The sequence below is a fragment of the Bos grunniens genome, chromosome 23 (genome assembly GCF_055505025.1).
Source record: "Bos grunniens cultivar Pamir isolate PY7600 chromosome 23, Bosgru_T2T1.0, whole genome shotgun sequence".
Classification (NCBI taxonomy): domain Eukaryota; kingdom Metazoa; phylum Chordata; class Mammalia; order Artiodactyla; family Bovidae; genus Bos; species Bos grunniens.
The window spans coordinates 2,519,823-2,531,604 of record NC_141187.1 but is presented as its reverse complement, the minus strand read 5'-3'; the positions used below and the strand labels follow the sequence as shown (position 1 = coordinate 2,531,604).

The 11,782-nt window shown below is 37.8% G+C and overlaps 1 pseudogene across 1 annotated transcript; it reads left to right on the top strand.

Moving 5' to 3' along the window:
• Window positions 1–339: 339 nt before the first annotated feature.
• Window positions 340–3,227, top strand: LOC147346503 (abl interactor 1 pseudogene; annotated as a pseudogene). The gene has a single exon (XR_015152676.1). The product of XR_015152676.1 is annotated as an abl interactor 1 pseudogene (transcript).
• The last annotated feature ends 8,555 nt before the right edge of the window (window positions 3,228–11,782 follow it).

Sequence of the window (11,782 nt, the reverse complement as noted above, 5' to 3'; positions counted from 1 at the left end):
TATGTTGAGCTTCTATTTTACTTTACTCCTTTTGTGAGGAGGTGGGGGAAGTAAAAGAATATGACTTAATTATTTATGACTCAAATGCTGAGCTAAAATCTTGTACAAAATAGGCATAGCATCAGTATTTGGTGTCTCAAATGGCAATGCATGCAGAATTGAAAACAGATTTGATAGATTACTTAATAGCAAAGCAGTTCTGCTTTTGATTATGGTGTAGTGTCTTATATGAGGCTCATCTATTTAGAGACAGAAATTAAAAACTGGGAAAATATTTTTTTAAATGACTATTGAAAATACTAAGGAGAAAAACCTAAATTAGGTAGAATTTTAGGCGCGGACCTTGCTGTTGCCTCTGTCTCTTTAACGCGAGAGGAAGCGATGCGGAGGGGTGGAAAATGGCAGAGCTGCAGATGTTACTAGAGGAGGAAATCCCGTCAGGCAAGAGGGCGCTGATTGAGAGTTACCAGAACCTGACCCGGGTAGCGGAGTACTGTGAAAACAACTACATACAGGCTACAGACAAGAGAAAAGCTTTAGAAGAGACCAAAGCCTATACAACCCAATTCCTAGCTAGTGTCGCTTATCAAATAAATGCATTGGCTAACAATGTGCTCCAACTGCTGGACATCCAAGCCTCTCAGCTCCGGAGAATGGAGTCTTCCATCAATCATATCTCACAGACTGTGGACATTCATAAAGTGAAAGTGGCTCGAAGAGAGATTGGTATTTTGACAACAAATAAGAATACATCAAGAACTCACAAAATAATAGCACCTGCGAACATGGAGCGACCTGTAAGGTATATTCGGAAACCTATTGACTATACAGTTCTGGATGATGTGGGCCACGGTGTCAAGCATGGAAATAACCAGCCTGCAAGAACTGGCACGCTGTCGAGAACAAACCCTCCTACTCAGAAACCACCGAGTCCTCCCATGTCAGGCCGGGGGACGCTGGGACGAAATACTCCTTACAAAACCCTTGAGCCTGTTAAACCTCCAACAGTTCCTAATGACTACATGACAAGTCCTGCAAGGCTGGGAAGTCAGCATAGTCCAGGCAGGACGGCTTCTTTAAATCAGAGACCGAGGACACACAGTGGAAGCAGCGGAGGAAGTGGCAGCCGAGAGAACAGTGGCAGCAGCAGTATTGGCATTCCCATCGCCGTGCCTACACCCTCACCACCCACCATTGGACCAGTTGCCGATAGTCCAACTCCACCACCACCACCTCCGCCAGACGACATCCCCATGTTTGATGACTCGCCACCTCCGCCACCGCCGCCACCAGTGGATTATGAAGATGAGGAGGCCGCAGTAGTTCAGTATAACGACCCATACGCAGATGGGGATCCTGCTTGGGCCCCCAAGAATTATATTGAGAAAGTTGTGGCAATATACGATTATACAAAAGACAAGGATGATGAGCTGTCGTTTATGGAGGGTGCAATCATCTATGTAATAAAGAAAAACGACGATGGCTGGTATGAAGGAGTCTGCAATCGAGTGACTGGTCTGTTCCCAGGAAACTATGTGGAATCAATCATGCACTATACTGATTAAATTTTTGCTTTTAAAGTAGATTCGTATTATCACTCAGTCATACTGTGGGACTATTATGGTTAACAGAATTGTCTTAAAATGTTTTAAAATGTGCCCATATTTTCAGAACATGCTGTTTTATTGGTATAATTGAATGTCTACTTATAAGCATAAATCTCTGAGGCAGTTTGTGGATTGCTGAGCAGCATTCTACACGAGGCTGCCTGTCACAGATTATGCTTACATACTTACTTACACATTGTTAACCTGATGACCAGCCTAAATATTCTGGGGGTGTGGGGTCTATTTAATAAATCGTGATTCAGATCGTGCCATCACATGTCTCAGTGCAGCATGGTTACTAACGCTCTGTCAAACTAATACTAAAAATCAGAAAACTTAAATGCTGGTGCTGGTCATACTTTTTGTTTAGACTCTCTCATTCTTGAAATATAGTTTGTTTAAAGCATGCATACAAATTTATGTATTGAAATATACTTAAAAACAATCCAAGATGCTTCCAATTTGTGTAATACTTGGAGTACACGTACTTAGGTCTCTTGAAATGAACTGAGTCTCTAAGTTCTCCACGTAAAACAAAAACAAAGGGTTACCTGTAATGTTGTAATTTGTACCTAAGTTTTTTAATCAGTGAATTTGCATTATAAATTTTTTCCATTCATAAATACGTAAGTGAACCAAAGGTTTTTTTGTCGTTTCCTTCACTGGTTTGCTTTAAAAATAATGATAAATAAAAGATACCGATTTATTGCAGAATTATGGTTCTATTTTCTCAATATATTAACTTGGAAAAAAATTTAGCCTTATCTCAACCTATCCCAATAGCAGTGGCTGATTTTTGCAGAATTTAAAATCACAGATGGTTATTTACAAGTCAGTCTACTGAACTCCTTTTCTAAAGTAGCTTTTTCAAAGCTAAGATAATATGTCAAAGTGCACATGCTGTAGGTGAGATTCTTAAGGACTGCTCCAAGTCCTCTGGTTTTCCAGTGGACTGTCATATACTGATTCAATGATAGGAAATGCTAATTATCTTTTACATATTTTTTTTTTTGGTAGAAGTGAATGCAATGGATTTTTGAATAGGCACTGTTTAACCCATTACCTGGCACTTGCAACATAAAAAGATTTTAAATGTACAGTAATTGGGGGGAAAAGGTGCGCCATGTATTAATCATTGAACAGGGATATACCTGGCCAACAGATCTGTGCTGTCTTTTGACATAATTGAAATGCAACATGTGCACTTTGTGTGTCTCCCCTTAAGGGAGGGTTCGAGGGGTGTTTTCTCATCGTGTATAATTCTCTGTTGCCTAGGACACTGAAGTAGAGCACTCAGTCGTGGGTTTCTGTGTTTCAATGATTTGTTTGGATTTCTAGTTATGTACTACTGGGCGTTTCAGACTTACCACAGTATAGTAAATGTTAAGACTAGTGCAAGATGTTTATTTCTGAAAATTAAAGGCCATTATTGCTACCAAATCAATGTGACTGTTGCATACGCATTTTGCCTTTGTTAATCTTAAACATGATTTTAGTATCACTGGTGATCAGCTACCTTCTTCATTTTTTTCAAGTGGACTGTTCTCTTAATTTTGTATATAACCTGTTGTCTAAATTTTATGTACAGTCTTTTATAATAAACCATTCTCCTATATGAAATTTTGGATACTGTTAAAATCTAACGTGGACTGAAATGTAGACTTCAGTTTTACGATCTTTACTCCTATGGTGAAACAAGATAAACCATATGAATTTTAACATTGATTATTTATTTGTGTAATGGCTTTACATGTGGCTACTATAACTGTGTAAACAATACCACATATAACCATCAAGATACCTCGATTAGAGTTTATAGGACTAGAATGACAGATTCAAATGGTTTAAATACATTTAGAAAGTTTTCTGAAAAACTTTGCCAATAAAAAAAAAGTCCCATTAATAAGGAAAAAAAAAAAAAAAGAATTTTAAGGTATATAATTATTGAAAAGGGGAATTGCACTTCATGATACGTGAATTTTTATGTGACGTTTCTCATCATACAATGGAGGGGTAACCTGAATATAAGCAGAAATTCAGAATTTAACTAGTTTGCAAAGGTGAGCCCAGAGTTCAGCCTTACCAGAGGAATTATTCTGTCAGGAAGATTTTGGTAGAGTATCCATGGAAAAGAGAGACTCAAAAGGAGTGCATACACTTTGCCTCCCTTTTTGGTTCTTCCATAAACTATGTATTTGGAGCAGGTGCTCTGCAGATAGCAATGGATGGAAAGTTACACACATCATACAGAGATTTTACCTGCTCCCCCACTGCAAAAAAAAAAAAAAAAAAACAACAACTGAGTTTACATTCAGTCAAATTAACTACCTGATAGAACAAAACTCAACAGTCTTCAAAGGAAGCTAAATGAACTCAGAGTATCTATAATTACTATTCACAGTGTCCAGTTACCAATTACCAAAACAAAACAAACATTGAACATATGAATTAGAAGGAAAATAAGGCAAGTAGATAAAATAAAAAGTAATCAAGAGCAATCAAACCTGAAATTACACAAATATTGAAGCTGAAATTAAGAAATAAGACCTTCAAACCAGCAATTATGAAAATGTTTGAACTTAAAGAGAATTACTGTGGTAAGAAATAAACAGATGGAGAATCTCAACTGAGAAACATAAAACACTAAAACAGCTAGTAGAAATTGCAAAACTAAAAAGTAAAGTATGTGAAATGAAACAAGATCTTCCTCAATGGCCTGGTGGAAATGGAAACAAAAGTGGTGAGTGAGTGTGAAAAAACAGCAATAGAGATTATCCTTCCTGAAGGATAGAAAGGAAAATGCAAGATTTTTAACAGTGGCTAGAGCCCCAGTGACCAGTCAGGCAACAAAAAGCAGTAAAATATATGTGCAAATATGGCTCCCAAAACAAGAGAGAAACACAGAGAGGGGAGCGGAGAGGAGGGGAGATGAAGAGAGGGGAAGGGAAGGAGAGGGTACGGGAGGAAAGAATATCAAATGAGACAAAATGTTGCCAGTTCATCAACTGGAATTCAGGTTATTTAGGATTTTCTTGCTCTGTTCTTGCAATTTTTCCATAAGTTTGAAATTACTTAAAAAGGTAAAACAACTAAAAGCAAAAAAAAAAACAAAAAACCTACTTTATTTTCTTCTTTTAAATTAAATCACAGTTTAAAAGCTTATTCACCTCTATAATAAGTCAACATTGTTAAATAAGACACTTTAGAACAAATTAAATTAGAGTACTTACAGTAATGGTTAAAAATTCAATTAAGGAAAAATCTAACATATATATAATGCATGATGGCAGAGCTAATGATTTGCATTCATAACAATAATCATGCTGCTGCTGCTGCTGCTAAGTCGCTTCAGTCGTGTCCGACTCTGTAGACGGCAGCCCACCAGGCTCCCCGTCCCTGGGATCCTCCAGGCAAGAACACTGGAGTGGGTTGCCATTTCCTTCTCCAATGCATGAAAGTGAAAAGTGAAACTGAAGTCGCTCAGTCGTGTCCGACCCTTAGCAACCCAATGGACAGCAGCCTACCAAGCTCCTCCGTCCATGGGATTTTCCAGGCAAGAGTACTGGAGTGGGTTGCCATTACCTTCTCCAGCATAGAGAGAGACTAATCTTTCCACAGCTTAATTTTCAAAGGCAGAGTAATACTGAAAACAAATACAAAAATGTAATTGTCTTAAAAATGCATTCTGAAAAATTAACTGCATTTGCTAATTAATCTGCAATTCAGAAATCTGTTCTATTGAGTGAATATTAAATGAATACACTTTTTGTGGGTTAACGACCTAAGCATTTATTTTCCCAGATTTAGACCCACCTTTGCTAGACTCTGGATAATTTTAAAGAGAATCAAGAATCTGAATTTAGGTTGGATTGCTTAAGGATATTGCAAATTAGAGCCCTTGTTTTTCTTGAATTTTACACTTTATGTGGAGTCATATTCTCTCATATCTGTATTTACATACTTACAACTGGAGAGTAACCGACCAGAAAGTTAAGCTGTTCTGATATAGAAAAATGATTTTCTTGAAATTAGCAGATTTAATTTCTCTGAGAGCATTTTAAAGCAAATGAAGACCTTCAAAATGTTAATAATAATTTTCTCTAGTTTAGGCAACTGCATTGTCAAAAGAATACTTTCTTATTGATATATAAAGTATGTTTAAGATTATAAGTAATTTATAAATTTAAGACAGTGATATGAAAGCTGCAGTAGTAATTTATACATTAATGTTGATAGGTTTATTAGGTTAAATTTACTTATAAGTATGATTACATGTAAGTCAAAACAGCAGTCTATGTAAGAATGCATGTGAACAATGCAGAAAATAATTTATAATGTAATATAATGAGTTTTATCTAGTTTATCCACTGTTTAATGTATTGCGAATTATACAAATTATAACCAAATATGTTCTTGTTCTAAATGTCAAATTGTACAGAAAATATAGAACAGAAAGTGTGCCTTCACTGTAGCTTGTATCTACTTTGTTTTTATCTTTATTTTTTTAAATTTTATTTTATTTTTTAACTTTACAATATTGTATTGGTTTTGCCATATATCGAAATGAATCTGCCACAGGTATACACGTGTTCCCCATCCTGAACCCTCCTCCCTCCTCCCTCCCCATACCATCCCTCTGGGTCATCCTAGTGCACCAGCCCCAAGCATCCAGTATCGTGCATCGAACCTGGACTGGCGACTCGTTTCATATATGATATTATACATATTTCAATGTCATTCTCCCAAATCATCCCACCCTCGTGTTTTTCTCTTTAGATATAAAATTGTTAGGGCTTCCCAGGTGGCGCTAGTAGTAAAGAACCGGCCTGCCAATGCAGGAGGCATAAGAGATGTGGGTTTGATCCTTAAGTTGGGAAGACACCCTGGACTAGGGCATGGCAACCCATGCCAGTATACTTGCCTGAACAATCCCATAGATAGTGGAGCCTGGCAGGCTACAGTCCATGGGTTGCAAAGAGTGGACAGTAGGTCAGTCAGTTCAGTCACTCAGTCATGTCCGACTCTTTGTGACCCCATGAATCACAGCACTCCGGGCCTCCCAGTCCATCACCAGCTCCTGGAGTCTACCTGAACCCATGTCCATTGAATTTGTGATGCCATCCAGCCATCTCATTCTCTGTCCCCTTCTCCTCCTGCCTCCAATCCTTCCCGGCATTAGGGTCTTTTCCAATGAGTCAACTTTTCGCATGAGATGGCCAAAATATTGAAGGTTCAGCTTCAACATTAGTCCTTCCAATGAACACCCAAGACTGATCTCCTTTAGGATGGACTGGTTGGATCTTCTTGCAGTCCAAGGGACTCTCAAGAGTCTCCTCCAACACCACAGTTCAAAAGCATCAATTTTTCGGCGCTCGGCTTTCTTCACAGTCCAACGCTCACATCCATACACGACCACTGGAAAAACCATAGCCTTGACTAGACAGACCTTTGGGGGCAATGTAATGTCTCTTCTTTTAAATGTGCTGTCTAGGTTGGTCATAACTTTCCTTCCAAGGAGTAAGCATCTTTTAATTTCATGGCTGCAGTCACCATCTGCAGTGATTTTGGAGCGCAGAAAAATAAAGTCTGACACTGTTTCTCCATCTATTTCCATGAAGTGATGGGACCAGATGCCATGATCTTAGTTTTCTGAATGTTGAGCTTTAAGTAAACTTTTTCACTCTCCTCCTTCACTTTAATCAAGAGGCTTTTTTGTTCCCCTTCACTTTCTGCTATAAGGGTGGTGTCATCTGCATATCTGAGGTTATTGATATTTCTCCCAGCAGTCTTGATTCCAGTTTGTTCTTCTTCCAGCCCAGCATTTCTCATAATGTACTCTGCATATAAGTTAAATAAGCAAGGTGACAATATACAACCTTGACGTACTCCTTTTCCTATTTGGAACCAGTCTCTTGTTCCATGTCCAGTTCTAATTGCTACTTCCTGATCTGCATATAGGTTTCTCAAGAGGCAGGTCAGGTGGTCTGGTATTCCCATCTCTTTCAGAATTTTCCACAGTTTATTGTGATCCACACAGTCAAAGGCTTTGGCATAGTCAATACAGCAGAAATAGATGTCTTTCTGGAATTCGCTTGCTTTTTCCATGATCCAGCGGATGTTGGCAATTTGATCTCTGGTTCCTCTGCCTTTTCTAAAACCAGCTTGAACATCAGGAAGTTCACTGTTCACGTATTGCTGAAGCCTGGCTTGGAGAATTTTGAGCGTTACTTTACTATCCTGTGAGATGAATGCAATTGTATGGTAGTTTGAGCATTCTTTGGTATAGCCTTTCTTTGGGATTGGAATGAGAACTGACCTTTTCTAGTCCTGTGGCCACTGCTGGGTTTTCCAAATTTGCTGGCTTATTGAGTGCAGCACTTTCACAGCATCATCTTTCAGGATTTGAAATAGCTCACCTGGAATTCCATCACTTCCACTAGTTTTGTTCACAGTGATGCTTTCTAAGGCTCACTTGACTTCACATTCCAGGATGTCTGGCTCTAGGTTAGTGATCACACCATCATGATTATCTGGGTCATGAAGACCTTTTTGTATAGATCTTCTGTGTATTCTTGCCACCTCTTCTTAATATCGTCTGCCTCTGTTAGGTCCACACCATTCCTGTCCTTTATCGAGCCCATCTTTGCATGAAATGTTCCCTTGGTATTTCTAATTTTCTTGAAGAGATCTCTAGTCTTTCCCATTCTGTTGTTTTCCTCTATTTCTTTGCGTTGATCACTAAGGAAGCTTTTTTTTTTTTTTTTTTTTAATCTCTCTCTGGTATTCTTTGGAACTCTGCACTCAGATGGGAATGTCTTTCCTCTTCTCCTTTGCTTTTCACTTCCCATCTTTTCACAGCTATTTGTAAGGCCTCCGCAGACAGCCATTTTGCTTTTTTGCATTTCTTTTCCATGGCGATGGTCTTAATCCCTGTCTCCTGTACAATCATGAACCTCCATACACAGTTCAACAGGCAATCTGTCTATCAGATCTAGTCCCTTAAATCTATTTCTGACGTCCACTGTGTAATCACAAGGGATATAATCATAAGGGATATACCTGAATGATCTAGTGGTTTACCCTACTTTCTTCAATTTAAGTCTGAATTTGGCAATAAGGAGTTTATGATCTGAGCCACAGTCAGCTCCCAGTCTTGTTTTTTGCTGACTGTATAGAGCTTCTCCATCTTTGGCTGCAAAGAATTTAACCAGTCTGCTTTCGGTGTTGACCATCTGGTGATGTCCATGTGTAGAGTCTTCTCTTGTGTTGTTGGAAGAAGGTGTTTGCTATGACCAGTGTGTTCTCTTGGCAAAACTATTAGCCTTTGCCCTGCTTCATTCTGGAATCCAAGGCCGAATGTGCCTGTTACTCCAGGTGTTTCCTGACCTCCTACTTTTGCATTCCAGTCCCCTATAATGAAAAGGACAACTTTTTTGGATGTTAGTTCTAAAAGGTCTTGTAGGTCTTCATAGAACTGTTCAACTTCAGCTTCTTCAGCATTACTGTTTGGGGCATAGGCTTGGATTACCATGATATTGAGTGGTTTGCCTTAGAAATGAACAGAGATCATTCTGTCATTTTTGAGTTTGCATCTAAGTACTGCATTTCAGCCTCTTTTGTTGACCATGATGGCTACTCCATTTCTTCTAAGGGATTCCTGCCCACAGTAGTAGATATAATGATCATCTGAGTTAAATTCATCCATTCCAGTCCATCTTAGTTCGCTGATTCCTAGAATGTCGACGTTCACTCTTGCCATCTCCTGCTTGACCATTTCCAATTTGCAATTGGAAATTCCAATTTCCAATTCGTGGAAACTTGGAATTTCTAATTTCCAATTCCAGGTTCCTATGCAATATTGCTCTTTACAGCATCGGACCTTGCTTCTATCACCAGTCACATCCACAACTGGGTATTGTTTTTTGCTTTGGCTCCATCCCTTCATTCTTTCTGGAGTTATTTCTCCCCTGATCTCCAGTAGCATATTGGGCACCTACCGACCTAGGTAATTCATCTTTCAGAGTCCTATTTTTTTTGCCTTTTTGATACTCTTCATGGGGTTCTCAAGGCAAGAATACTGAATTGATTTGCCATTCCCTTCTTCAGTGGACAAGACTGAAGCAACTTAGCACACACGGAAACATTATTAATTACCTTGGTGTTGTTTTTACAGACCTAAATCATTTTAAGCTTTTATTCATGAATATATATGCATATCTATTCACATATTTCCCCCTTATGAAAACTACTAAGTATTATGTGAAACTTACCTTTCAACTTATAATATACCCAAGCCATACGTATCCTAACATCCATGAAATACTTCCATGTCTCTATGCCTTCCTTTGAGACTATTGCCCAGTATTTCACTGTACATATATAATATTTGTAATAATTCCTCACTGAGGGAAATATAAATTACATACAATGTTAACTACTACACACTTGGAAGCAATGATGTACTTGCTTATATATCTTTGAATCCAGGTAAACTGCATGGATATTGATGGATATTGAAAAATTGACTTCAGAAATATTATCAATTTACAATCCCCTCATTAGCATCCAAGCACTCCCTTTCCAACAATGATTACATTAAAACTATTCAATATCCTAAAAGATCAAAATAGTATCTTATTACATTAATTTGTACTTTCCTGTGATTGAGTATTTTTATTAGTCATTTTTTTCTTTCCTAAACTTTTTGTTTTAATTTTTATGACATCTTTACACAACACTGTTAACTTTGTTCTTATTGCTTTTAAAAAATTGTCTTTAGTTAGGCTTTCAATATAATTAACTTTTGTAATAAATTCTATTGATGGAGCTCATGGTATTCAATGATAAATAAAAAATAAAGGCCTAATATTTATATACTGTCAGACATTAATAATAATGACAGACTCTGGAAAGTTGACCATGAGATTACTTTCAGTTTGCTTCCCACAAAATCTTTACTATAGAATGCTTTTCTTACACATTTCCAGGACACTGAAAATGTTATACATGAAATAAGGAAGCCATGGCCTTCATAGATCCTCAGAGCTAAGAAGGAGACCATGCAATATAGGGGAACAGGATAGGGCCTTGGTGAGACATAGATTTCTGTATCTGCTATGTCTGTTTTACTGTTTGCTCTGGTAATGAAGATATATGCTGCAATTTTCCTCTCATCTTTTGAGAGCTTTTGTTTGTGTCCACATCAGCTTCAAATACCATGCCATGTTGTTAGACCTATTGCAAAATGACAAGGCCATTTATGCTCCCATGCAGTGAGTTTTGCAATCTTGCTTTTTTTTTTTTTATTGCTGACACATTCTTCAAGTGGCACATTCAACCTTAAGCAGATTCTCTTGTAGCACTCATTGCTTGCTTTTTTTCTGATGATAAACTTTTTTTTTTCTTTTTTTATGATGATAAACTTACTAAATCTACATTGTAAAAATATAGAGGCAAATCAATTATAAAAAAGAAAGCCACATATAACACTATAACACCCCTACTTTTATAATGTAATACTTTTATAATCCTGAACTGAGACACTGATCTAGGGTCACGATAGGCACCCTTACTGGCCAGTGGAAAATCTCCAGTAGGGCAATAAGCTCTCTCAGTATGGATGAAACAGTTGTGTTGATTCCTGTGGGTTTCACTGGGCAGAGCATAGACAGGTTTCTTTTCTTTTTCTTTCTTTCTTTTCACTAGATTCCCAGTTCATTGTGAAAGGATACATGCCTGATTCCAACTCCAGCAACCAGGGATTCAACCTGAAGAGACGACGATGTCGGCCAATGAGACAGCCTCTCAGTTTTGTATGGACTGCCTGTTTATTTCAAGTTTAAGATTCTCTTTTATACTTTTACAAAAACATTAGGCCAGAGGTTTGACATTTTCAGATCCCCCTCTCCCAGATTTATTGTCTCCATAAATCATTGTTGCTCTTTAAACAGAGTTCCTGCTTCAGTGATTCTCTCCGAATCAGCCTTATCATCTATTATCTACCTCCTCTAACGTGTCCAATAGTTAACTTGTGATTACATTGTAACTCATGCTACATTCCTCAGTTTACTACTTATCTTCCTAAATCCTGTTTGCCCCTAACATCCTGAACTCATTATCTCTTAAAAAGGCTTCTAGCTATAGTGTCTCTAAAAATTCCTAACTTCTATAAGCTA